At 46.7% G+C, this 12,642-nt stretch overlaps 1 protein-coding gene and 1 long non-coding RNA gene across 5 annotated transcripts in view; one reads left to right on the top strand and one right to left on the bottom strand.

The window, feature by feature from the left end:
• ERBB4 (erb-b2 receptor tyrosine kinase 4) overlaps nt 1-12,642 on the bottom strand; it is a 918,733-nt gene that overhangs the window by 541,343 nt on the left and 364,748 nt on the right. The window lies entirely within an intron of this gene.
• Nucleotides 1,462-11,290, top strand: LOC143829051 (uncharacterized). Its single transcript, XR_013227990.1, has 3 exons — nt 1,462-1,508; nt 2,164-2,289; nt 10,945-11,290. It is a non-coding gene; the product is annotated as an uncharacterized LOC143829051 (long non-coding RNA).

Genomic DNA, 12,642 nt, shown 5'->3' with positions numbered 1-12,642 from the left:
AAAGCATGATGGGAGGCTGCCTCCATTAGATTCAGTGCCGAAAGCATATTGCGAATTTCAGCCTGGGAAATGAGGGGAATAGACTAGTCTATTTGCAGGAAGGAAATCCAAAGTGAGGCTAAAACCAGGTATGGCTCCTAATGTGGAAATGGTCAGTGTATGAACTTATGGCAACTGTATGTTTTGTTTGACAGAAAAAGAGCAATGGAGAGTAGGGGGCGCTGCTGCACAGGAGCAGGTGGCTCCTGGCCAGGAACAATCTTCTGCCTCTGGAGCACAGCACCCCCTGGAGGCTTTTAGATGTAAAGACCTATCAGATAGCCGGCTGCTTATAAGCAGTGTCCATATGTTCCTCCACATTAGAGAGATGATGAAACTTGAGCTTTCCAAATGCAGACATCATTAAAAGAAATCTAAATAAATAAATAAAAAGAAAACACAGTTAACAATAACTGCACTTGAGAAGCTCAGTGTAAACTGTGGTAACAGAACCTGGTTTAGCACCCATGGTCCCCCACAGTGGGGGGATATTTTATCCTTCCAGAATATTCAGTTACCGACTCAACAGTAGCTGTTCTTACAAAGGAAGTTCAAAGGGAGATTAGAAAGGGAGACTGCCAAATTCCAACTGATAATGAAGCTCAAGCCAATGCATCCTCCTGGACTGAATAGAGACCTAGGTTTCCTGTCCCATGACCGTTGATTTCTCCATGCCTACTACCTCTCTGTATGACACACCACATCCAATTATGCCTTCTATTGTCAATTGCCTACTATTATCATTCACATCTGAGATCACTCTACTCTACAAGTTATAAAGACAGATGGCCCCACATTCTAGCTGGATTCAAAGGAGTGAGCAGTGCCTCACAGAAGGTCCTCCCCTGCCACAGGTAAAGTGCTCCAAGACTCATGTCCTTTTCTGCTACAGAGAGACTCACACGGCCACCTTTCTTGATCTATCTGAAGAAGGGAGCCTTGACTCACGAAAGCTCCTCCATTGCCACAAATTTGGTTAGTCATTTTTGGTGCTCCTGGACTCTACCCATTCACAGAAGGTCTTCTGTTCTGTTTTGTTTGGATGAACTGGTGATACATTATCAAAGCCAACCGGACTATTCAGAGTGCATGAAATTAAGCAAGTGCTCCCTTTCATCAAGCTAAAGAATCCACACAGAGAAAATGCAAAGGATTTAAAGAAGGCAGCTATAGACCCTGAACTAACTGAAATCCAGGCTGAATTAATGCACCTTATTTTCAAATAATGACAACATTTTTTTGTGAAAGAAAACAGAATGCATGGCATTCCCTGGGTTCATTTCCTGTAATTTCCTGCTACAGCTACTCTTTGTGCGTAAGCCTTGGGAAAACGGTCGCCCAGGGGAGATGGATGTTGTGAGTCAAGACTCCTACATCGCTATGGCAACTATGGAAGGAGCGCAGTGGCGTCAAGCATAAGAAACGGCAATCGGAACAGTGCAGCTGAAGCTCTGCACATCAACATTCGGGTGAGAAACCGTACCGCCGCTCCCTCCTTGAGTGTTCGTGATCCATAGGGGAATTTTAATTCTCCCCTCTCTTTCAAAGGCTCCAAGTGCTTTGTTGTTCTTGCACAACCCGCTGCACATCCTCCCCTGGCCTTCCTAGGCAAGCGCATGGAGAGACTCTGCCACTTCTGCACAAAGATCGGATAGGGGATTGGAGGGTGCACGCCTCCCCTCTCTCTTTTGCGTTTCTGAAAAGAAGCCTGCTTGTCTTACCCATCACTGACACATCTGGGGAGGAAGGACAAGGATCATAGAGAGAAGGAACATGCACAGCCTTTCTGCAAGACAGGTGTTTTGTGGATCCTCTGTGTTGGAACAAATGATTCTGCATGCCTATGTTATCTCCTTGAACGAGATGCCTGGCTTTGTCTTAAAATGGTGGTTGTTCTCTTACCCATTCACGCACTCCCTTTGTCCCCTCTCTCTCCCTCTCTCCATGGCCTTCCACGAAGACACATGTCTGTGCAAGTCCAGACAATGCCTTCAGCCTCCCACATACACATTGCTGGACAACTTGGCCGTTTATGATAAAGGAGGTCCTCTTTAGATTGAGCTTCCCTCTCTTCTTTCGACTGCAACCTGAACGTGAACAGGATCTACCTTTTTGGCAATACAGTTCTTGGGAGATTCATTCACTGCACTCAACATCACGCTTCTACAACGGGGCAAAACTCAGCCATACTCACCAAATATCCCAATCCTCAGACTGCCCCTGGCCTGGTAAGATCAAAGAGAAGGAAAGGTATGTTCCTAAATGACTGGAAATGGCGGGCCTGGGGGGAAAGCATCGAGCAGTCTCGAATTAGACCCTGTTAGGCCTTGCTTGAAAAGATGAATCCCCGTTTTCTGGGGATTCCTTTGCTGTGGGGAAAGTGAGCAGGCAATTCAGGACTGCATCCAACAAAGCCAATTTTACCGTAAAAATGGATGGAAAGGGCGGCCCTTTAAAAATGCAAATCCAAACGATATTGCTAGCCCTGATCTTCTCGGAGCGATACGGGTGAGGTCAGCATTCACGGCCACTGACAGGGGTGGAGGGTCCTGCACCAGGTGGCTGGCCTCCTTTGTTGAGGACAAAAACTTTCCTGGATAGTCAAGGAGAATGATTATGGGTCTCAACTACATGATCTAGAGAGAGTTGCCAACCTCCAGGTAGGGCCTGAAGATCTCCCACTTTTCAAAGTTATCTGCAGATGTCAGAGATCAGTTCCCTGGGAGAGTGTCCTCTGCAACATTAGACCCTGCTGAGATCACTGTCCTTCCCAAACCCCACCCTCTTTAGGCTCCACCCGTTCAATCTCCAGGTAATTCCCAACCCAGAGGTGGCAACCCTAGATTCAGGCCTTCCCCCCCCACACACACACACAATCCCCTGGCCCACCCCTTCCTCCTCTTAAGATACTGTATTATTCTGTCAGGTTTCTCAAATCAAATTATTCAGTCAGGTTTCCCAAATCAAAAATGACTGGCATATTATGATTATTTCATCTCAGTTTCCTTTGTACTTCACCTACCAATAAAGGTATTGTGTCCGAACTTCCAAAAAGTAAGGTTTTATGGGCTCCTTCTTTTTCAAGGACTCCACCAGCACAAAGAAGGAGAAGGAGAAGGAGAAGGAGAAGGAGAAGAGTTGGTTCTCATATGCTGCTTTTCTCTACCCGAAGGAGTCTCAAAGCAGCTTTCAATCGCCTTCCCTTTCCTCTCCCCACAACTCCCCCCTGTGAGGTAGATGAGGCTGAGAGAGCTTCTGACAGGACTGCTGAATTGGAACAGCTCTATTAGGGCTGTGACGAGGCCAAGGTCACCCAGCTGGAGGAGCAGGGAATGGAACCTGGCTCGCCAGACTAGAAGTCGGCGCTCTTAACCATTATACCAAGCTGATTTATTCCCTTCATCCGAAATGGTAAGACAAATATCCCTGTTAAAGAAGCCTCCTTCCCCCCACTTTTGCTAACAATTCATGCATCCCAAGACTGCAACCCTAAGCCGATTGACTGAGAGGAGAACACTCAGTGGAATTCCTTGGGGTATACGATGGAGTAAACACACCAAGTGTTGGACGGTCAGAAGCAAACAATGCTGTGTTTTGGGAGGGGGTTTCCAGAGAAATTGGTTTCCCATACAGAGCTGCGGGACTGTCATGTTTGCTAAAGTAAATCTATTAACGCATTCTCTCCATCCTCATGCATACAGAATACATAAAACAGGTTAAATGATTTTTTTTTAAGTGATGTGAAAGGGAAGACTCTTTTCTCACTACGAGCCTGAGAATTCACTTGATTTCGCTTGTTGACAAATCACCGTTTATCTTTAGAAACCAGTTTTTGCTCTGGAAAAAAAAAGGGGGGGGTAAGGATCCCTCAGGACTATTTTGAAATGGTGACATAATACTCTAAAATGGTGCCAATGGCCACAGCATGGACCAGTCACCAGAATGCCTGGTTTGGTTAAAACACACATGCACACAAATGGCTTGTAGGGATGCCAGGCCACCACCCCCTGGGGAAACTCCTGCTTTGGGGGATTCCTAAAGTGGGGGAAATCACCCCCCAACAGCCACTTTCACAAAGATTCTTGCCCCCCCCCATACTCCCCAGGAGGAATGCCCTGATGTCACCTGAAAGTGACCACTGCAGGGTTTCTTGGGGGGGGGGGGTCGCAATGCTCTGGGTTTGGGGTGATGCTCGATGGTTTGTGGCTGATTTTTACCATAGAGTTTGCCCCAAAACCCAAAGAATCGCCCCCAACATCTCTGATGTGCTGATGTCACTTCCGGGTGATATCTGAAAGCCAGATGTTCTTCTACATTTGGGTATGTGGTGGGAAGCTTCCAGAGAGCATACCCTCCCCAGCTGACAGTGCAGGAACACCTGGAAATCCAAACTCTTTGTCACACAAACACACACACACACCTATGCCAGGTCTAAGTTGGGAAATGGGTGGGGGGCTCTCTGGGAGATGGGGGCGGCAGAAAAGGGCAAGGCTGGAGGCAGAGGGTGACTTCAGTGGGGTAGAACGCTGTGGAGTCCCCCCTCCCCAGCAGTCATTTTCTCCAGGGGAACGGATCTCTATAACCTGGAGACTGCCCGTAATTCAGGGAGACCTCCAGCCACTGCCTGGACATTACCAACGCTAGAACCCCAATGTATATCATTACAATGACTTCCAGAAATGGCGAGGGACATACGTATTGTTTAGAAGTCCTTTTATGGAAGCTCAACTGATAGTTTCGCAGGCCAATTCCTTCCCTACTCACAGTCCAACTGGATTGTTGGTTAGATGTTGAGCAAATTTAGTTTTATTGTCCGCAGCGACATAAAGATGCTTTTTTCACAGGCTCTTGCCACGTTTGATTCTCTGTTTGACTCTGCTGCATTATGTGCTGTTTTTTTACTAGTTTGTTTTTGTTGCCTTTCACGCCTTTCCTGATCAAAAGGGATGCCTTTACTTAGTTTACTTTGCGGTTTCCCTTTCGGTGCTCTCCTGCTGGGGGACGGGTGCCGTACGTCTTTCGAGCTCTGGGTGATCTCTCTGGTCCTGAGCAGCGGAGTTCTTTGTTTTTTTCAAATAATGCTTGTTTCTGCAAGCTAGCAACATGGGAACAAGTAAGAACTATTTCCCAAAAAGTGCCTGGGGGGTGGGCTCTGCAGTGACCATATAGGTAGGCCAGCTAGGGCTGACTTTGGTCTCTGAAAAGACCCCATGTATACCTTTTTTTATTTTTACTTTTCCTTAATAAAGAAGATCTCTTCAGCCAACGGGCCTGCTTCTTGGAAAGTTTTGATGGGACATTGACAAGCAAGTGGCTCTGAACTCCTGGAAAAGCAGGGCAGAAATGTTGGAGAACTGGAAATAAAGGAAACATGACTCTTTATGGGAGAGATCCATGTTCCTGCCAGCCACGGGCGGTGGCATTACCTGGCCAGTTCTTAATGCTAGGAATGTGATGCATTTTCTCTCCCAGAGCTGTTTACAAGACCCAGTTGTGGTTATTAGAACTGCCAGCCTCTTGGGAGGCTATTGAGACTCAAGATCAAATTCTCTATTCTAACTCAGTTTGTTTCTACACCGGCGCAATTAACCTTTTATGGGGTGCCTGTGAGCTCCTCACAACTTTTTCAAACATCACACTTCTCAGTGGAAACCACACATTGTAAATTGAAACACTTACTGATTTTATCTCAAGTACGGATCTGTTTTATAAAAATGTCCCAAACTATCATATACAGCCAGTTTGGTGTAGTGGTTAAGAGCGGCAGCTTCTAATTTTATTTATTTATTTATTTATTTATTTATTTATTTATTTATTTATTTGTTCGTTCGTTTGTTTGTTCGTTCATTCATTCATTCATTTAATACCACCGCTATTCCAGTGGTCTTGCAGCGGTTCACAACAACCTAAGATCAATAAAAATACAATTAAAAAACCCATAAAACTCCCCTTACAACAATAGATGGGTTGTGATCCCATCTATGAAGTAGTCATCATTACCCTCCTAATCCTATGCCCTTGGTATTTTCCGCTGTGTTGGGTATTTTTATAGTCTTTTGGCAGGGGTTTTAACGGGGGATTTTAAGACTACTGTTATCCACCACAAGCCTGTAGGGAGTGGTGGGAAATAAACTGAATAATAATAATAATAATAATAATAATAATAATAATAATAATAATAATAATAATAACAACAACAACAACAACAACAACACTCCTAAACTCTGGATCCCTTCCCTCCCCCGTTCAGCTGGAGAGCCAGGTTTTCTTCCACTGGTGGGCCGGGTTTGATTCCTCACTCCTCCACATGTAGCCAGCTGGGTGGCCTTGGGCTAGTCACAGTCCTGTTAGAGCTATTATCTCAGAGCTCTCTCAGCCCCACCTATCTCACAGGCTGCCTGTTGTGGGGAGAGGAAAGGAAGGCGATTGTAAGCCACTTTGAGACACCTTCAGGGATTGAAAACTGGTGTATAAAATCTGATTCTGATTCTTCTGTGTGTGAACTGGAGAGCAAAGTTGGCAGAAGAATCATGGCCATTTTCAGCCTCAAGCCCAGCACCTGGTTATGTTTCCCCACCATTTTGGAGTTTCATCTCAGTAGTCAATGTTTACTTTCCCTTCCCAGACATTCACAGCTGCTCTCTCCTTATAGGCAAATACAGAGCATCGATTCCCGATGTGGCATATTATCTCCCAATTACTCAATAATGGAAAGCTGCAAAACAAGCAAATGAGGGGAATTAAATCCATACAAAACCAACACCTCCCACTGTTCACACGAAGTCTCTTAATGGCGTCACAGGCATTCCATCGATGGCTACAAATGACAGCATTAGATTTCACTGGGCCCTACTACACGAAAGGAGGTATCCTCAAATGAGCTCCAATGAAGTCCAAAATTGACTATTGATGCCCTGCAGCATGTCCTCCTTTAAGAGCTGAGCTCCACCTTTAACTCTGCAATGGACTTTGGCTTTCTACAATCAAGAAGGGATGGGGCCTTAATGCCGACTTTGTTTTGTGAAGGCTCAGATTGTGACGTCCTCAATGACACCACTGGCTTGCATCCAAAAGAATTTGCTTCAGATTATGTGGGCATTTCCCCCAGACCTCCACTCAGTGGCAGGCAGTCCCTGTTGAAGTGGGGTGGGGGCCGGATCTGCAAGACTCCTTCGTGTAGAGAAAACGGCATCTAAGAACCAACTCTTCTTCTTGAGTAATCTCAGGGCTCTCTCAGCCTCACCTGCCTCACAGGGTGTCTGTTGTGGGGAGAGGAAAGGGAAGGTGACTGTAAACCGCTTTGAGACTCCTTTGGGTAGAGAAAAGTGGCATATGAGAACCAACTCTTCTTCTTGAGTAATCTCAGGGCTCTCAGCCTCGCCTCCCTCACAGGGTGTCTGTGGTGGGGAGAGGAAAGGGAATGTGACTGTAAGCCGCTTTGAGACTCCTTTGGGTAGAGAAAAGTGGCATATGAGAACCAACTCTTCTTCTTGAGTAATCTCAGGGCTCTCTCAGCCTCACCTCCTTCACAGGGTGTCTGTGGTGGGGAGAGGAAAGGGAATGTGACTGTAAACCGCTTTGAGACTCCTTTGGGTAGAGAAAAGTGGCATATGAGAACCAACTCTTCTTCTTGAGTAATCTCAGGGCTCTCTCAGCCTCACCTCCCTCGCAGGATGTCTGTTGTGGGGAGAGGAAAGGGAAGGCAACTGTAAGCAACGTTGAGACCCCTTTGGGAAGAAAAAAGCAACCTATAAGTACCATCTTCTTCTTCCAGTATTAAGTATCCAATTGTGAAAAGAGAAGATGTTGATCCAAGACAACCAGCAATGTCCAGGGGCTTGACCCAAAAGCTAGAGGAGAAGGAAGTCCATTCATAGTCTACATGAAGTGCAGAATTCTACTTAGTACATGCATAAACGGTGAGGCACACCTTCATCAGTTTTTGTTCTTGGACATTAAAAGTGGGGATATTTGCATCATACTGATTGTCTTAGGGTTGCCAGCCCCTTGTGGGATTCCTTGCCCCCACCTTACATATCCTGCCTCCATTCAGAGTGGCAGCTGATGAGAAACAAAACAAAAAACTGGCCATCCACCAGCGTTATGACATCACTTCTGGGCAAACCTAGAAATGACATCATACCTGTCTAGGAACAGGCTGAAACTCAGCCCCCCTTTAGAAATCACCAGAAATCTGCCATAGAGTTTCCACCAATGACTGGGAAGGTGTGATGTCACGCCTGCGTTTTCATATCCCCTCTCCTCACACATCCTCAGCCTCCTGTTTGTTGCAGGATAGAATCACAGAGTTGGAAGGGCCATGCAGCATCAGCCTAAAGCATCCAGGATAAGGATATGTCCAGCTGCTGCTAGAAGACCGTCAGTGGGGGTCAGCTCACCACCTCCTTGGGCAGCCCATTCCATCACTGAACTACTCAGAGTGTGAACATTTTATTCCTGACTAGCTTCAAAGCCCATTCATAAGAACGGGCTTTGAGAAGCCCTCATCCCCCCGCTGCCACAAGGCGGTGAAGCTCGACTCCCGGGTCCTGCAGGAGACCCATCCCGGACCCCTCCCCCCCGGACCTGACCGGCCTCCCCCCAGGCCGGCTGCCCCCTGCAAATGCACACAGCCCGGCAAGCACAGCCGGCACCTCTGCGAGGCACCGCCTGTGCTTGCCGGCCTGGGTGGGAGCTGTAGGGGCAGGGCCAATCAGGGTGCAGCTAGCTGTACCTTGATTGGCCCTATTTCCAACTCGGACAGCCGGACAGTCCATCCCCTGAGGCAGTTTCCCTTTTATTTATAAGGAGACCACGGATAAGGATATCTAGCTGGCACCGTTCGACATGTAAGGCATGAATTCCTCTCCTCATAAGGCCTTAATTCCAACCCCTCAGCATCCTAGTCACCCTTCTCTGAACACGTTCCAGCTTGTCCGTATCTTTCTTGAACTGCAGCACCCAGAACTGGACACAATATTCCAAATGTCGTCTAACCAATGCAATTCTCCGCATCGAGGATTCAGGGCCAGAGCGCATCCGTGTCTTTTGCTAGGCTGCTAGAACCAAAAAGCCCCCGAGGAGTCATCTCTCCCATCCCAGCCTCTTTGATTCGCTGTGGACATTTTAATATCTCATGAAGGCGGCCGTGTGTCTTGAGCAAAGCAACGGAGGAGAATACTTGGCATTCATCCGGGAAGAAGGGACTGATCAAAAACAACTGCCTCGGAAGCTCATATAATTTACATTCTACAGTGTCGGGAACTTACAATATTAGACAGCGAGAAGGCTTATCAACAGATGGGAGTCTGTTTAAAATGTGATGAAGCAGTTCGAGGCACAAAAGCTAGGAGACACAGAGACAGGCAATCTGCATTTGCTCGTAGTGAGAGCAGGCCGTTTCAGATATTTATCTCCTCCATTTAAATTTAAAAGTATGCATGTCTCGGCATTTAAAACAAACTTAAGAATATTGTGTTTGTTCACTACCTCCAGGTTGCAATTTGGTGGTGGTTGGCTTGTTGGTTTGTTTTTGTTAAATCTGTTACAATAGTTGTATATCAGCTTGGAGCGCAATTAAAACCATCCATGCTTCCCGCTCGCTGACTGGAAGAGAGCGCGGAAAGTGTGCATCCGTTCTCATACAGAGTGCTGATAATCACCCTGTCACGGTGATTTAAAACCCCGGTTCGTAATGTGTTGCCCTTTCTTGTGTACACGATGCTGAAGGCTAAACAGCAAAGGTGCTTGGTGCTGAAGGAAACAGCATTAGTTTAAAGGATAGCTGCCAAAATTTCAGAAGTCTGAACTCTGATAGTATCCATCACTTGTCTCGGGAGCTGTTCAGACGGTACTTTGCCTCCTGGACTCTACCTGGAGTGAGCTCAGCGGTGTCTGTTGGCGTTCCCTGGTCAAAATCCCATGTGACGGACCTTCAAAGAGAGGTAGAGCCTGCTGGCCGGCCACCTATGGGTCTTCCTGAAGACTGTGGCTGGGAAATAGGTTACATACACTTGTTGTCAGCGTTCAGTGCTTTTTGGCATGTTGCAGTGTTGAGGAATGCAAGTTGGTTCCTACCCCAAAAGTCTGTGCCAAGCTATTCTACAAGATTCTGGCTGAATGAAATTATGCTTCTCTTTCCAGTTTCTCGCATCATCTCCTGATCTGAACATTGGATCATAATTAATAAACAAATATTTCATAATTTATAAATGTATTATATTTTGGGGTGAGAAAGCTGCAAAGTGCATCTCTTTAAACACAGTGAAATGAAAGTTCAAGCTTCCTTGCCTGTGACCTATGCCACTTTTCTCTGACCGAAGGAGGCTCAAAGCAGCTTACAGTCGCCTTCCCTTTCCTCTCCCCACAACAGACACCCTGTGAGGGAGGAGAGGCTGAGAGAGCCCTGAGATTACTGAAGAAGAAGAAGAGTTGGTTCTTATATCTCATTTTTCTGTACCCGAAGGAGTCTCAAAGAGGCTTACAGTCGCCTTCCCTTTCCTCTCCCCACAACAGACACCCTGTGAGGGAGGTGAGGTCAATCCCAGCAGCCGGCTCAAGGTTGACTCAGCCTTCCATCCTTCCGAGGTCGGTAAAATGAGTACCCAGCTTGCTGGGGGTAAAATGGTAATGACTGGGGAAGGGAATGGCAAACCACCCTGTATTGAGTCTGCCATGACAACGCTGGAGGGCGTCACCCCAAGGGTCAGACATGACTCGGTGTTTGCACAGGGGATACCTTTACCTTTACCTTTACCTTTACCTTTATGGATATTGAGCAAAATGAGATATGCAAAATGACATGGCCCTTTTTCCAAGCCTATATAAGCTATTAAAGTCTCAGGGGGGGGGGCAGATTTTCTGCCGTTCCATACTTAACACCTCACCCTTGGTAAATTTCAACAGGCTTTTCCGAGATCTCGCTTCAATGCATTTCCATCAGCAGTGCTCAGTGGAAGATTTCAACATGTGCCGATGAAGGACCAACTGCGCCCTTGCAGTTCGGGCGCAATTGAATTGATTGCTCGTATTCTTCTGCACTGTGATTTTTACCGGGATATCAGAGGTAGTCTAATTTCACCTGTCTTACCGCAGTTCTCTAGCTAAACTGACGATCTGTTAGTTAACACCTTACTTGCAGATAAAGATCATTCTATTTCTTATACAATGGCGAAGCTCTACTGTATTGCTAGTAAAGTGAGGAAATCCTTGGTTGTTGTTAAGTGACTTGGTTGTGAATTTCATTACGTTCCTGTGGTTTTACCTGTCTTACGATACTGGTCAATGACCGTAAATAAACAAACCAACATGTTGTATTAATGATGGTCTTTGCAACCATTTTTAGAGTAGCTGGTAAGTTGAAAAGAGTAACAACAAATTAAGAAACATATCAAGAATAAAGATATAAAGAATAAACATATCAAGAAAAAGACGCTTGCTCCTGGGGAGGAAAGCTATGGCAAATCTAGACAGCATCCTAAAAAGCAGAGACATCACCCTGCCAGCAAAAGTGCGTTTAGTCAAGGCTATGGTCTTCCCAGTTGCAATGTATGGCTGAGAAAGTTGGACCATAAGGAAGGCCGAGCGTCAAAGAATTGAGGCTTTTGAACTCTGGTGCTGAAGAAGACTCTTGCGAGACCCTTGGACTGCAAGGCGAACAAACCGGTCAGTCCTAGAGGAGATCAGCCCTGACTGCTCTTTAGAAGGCCAGATCCTGAAGATGAAACTGAAATACTTTGGCCACCTCATGAGAAGGAAGGACTCCCTGGAGAAGAGCCTAATGCTGGGAGCGATTGAGGGCAAAAGAAGAAGGGGACGACAGAGAATGAGGTGGCTGGATGGAGTCACTGAAGCAGTCGGTGCAAACTTAAATGGACTCCGGGGAATGGTAGAGGGCAGGAAGGCCTGGAGGATCATTGTCCATGGGGTCACAATAGATCGGACACGACTTCACAACTAACAACAACAACAATCAGGAATAAATACCCCCATGTATTCATTCACAGTGCTTTATTTATGGCCCATAAATCTATTTGTTCAGTTAGGTTATGTTTTCAGGGTCCCCAATTGGTGCTGTTTGGAGAGCCGGTGGGGAGAAGAGGGTCAAAAGCAGTTTTGTACTCAGCAGTGCTAGGAGAGGAGGCAAAAGGTCCTTGCAAGCCATTTGGGGACTCCTTAAAAGAGGGATATAAACACCCCCCCCCCCAGCTCCGTTCCTCACAACGGTCCTCTGTTCTCCCAATCGCAGGAGGCAGAGGAGGAGAAGAAGAAGAGGAGGAGAAGGAGGAATAGTAGGCTTTTATACCCTGCTTTTCTCTACCTTGTGGGGTCTCAGAGCAGTTTAGAATTTACCTTTCCCTTCCTCTCCCCACAATGGGCACTCTGCGAGGCTGGGAGAACCATGAAAGGCTCAAGGTCACCCAGCTGGAGTCATGTGGAAGAGGAATGGGGAATCAACCCCACTTCTCCAGATTATAATCTGCTGCTCGTAACCACAACATCATGAACGCAGGGTGGCCATCATGAACGCAGAGAAACACCCACCCACCAGGGAGTGGGGATCCCAGTCCCGAATTCTCTCCTACTTCCTCCTCCTTACGCCGG

The sequence above is a fragment of the Paroedura picta genome, chromosome 2 (assembly GCF_049243985.1).
Source record: "Paroedura picta isolate Pp20150507F chromosome 2, Ppicta_v3.0, whole genome shotgun sequence".
Taxonomy (NCBI): Eukaryota; Metazoa; Chordata; class Lepidosauria; order Squamata; family Gekkonidae; genus Paroedura; species Paroedura picta.
This window is presented reverse-complemented; position numbering and strand designations above follow the sequence as displayed.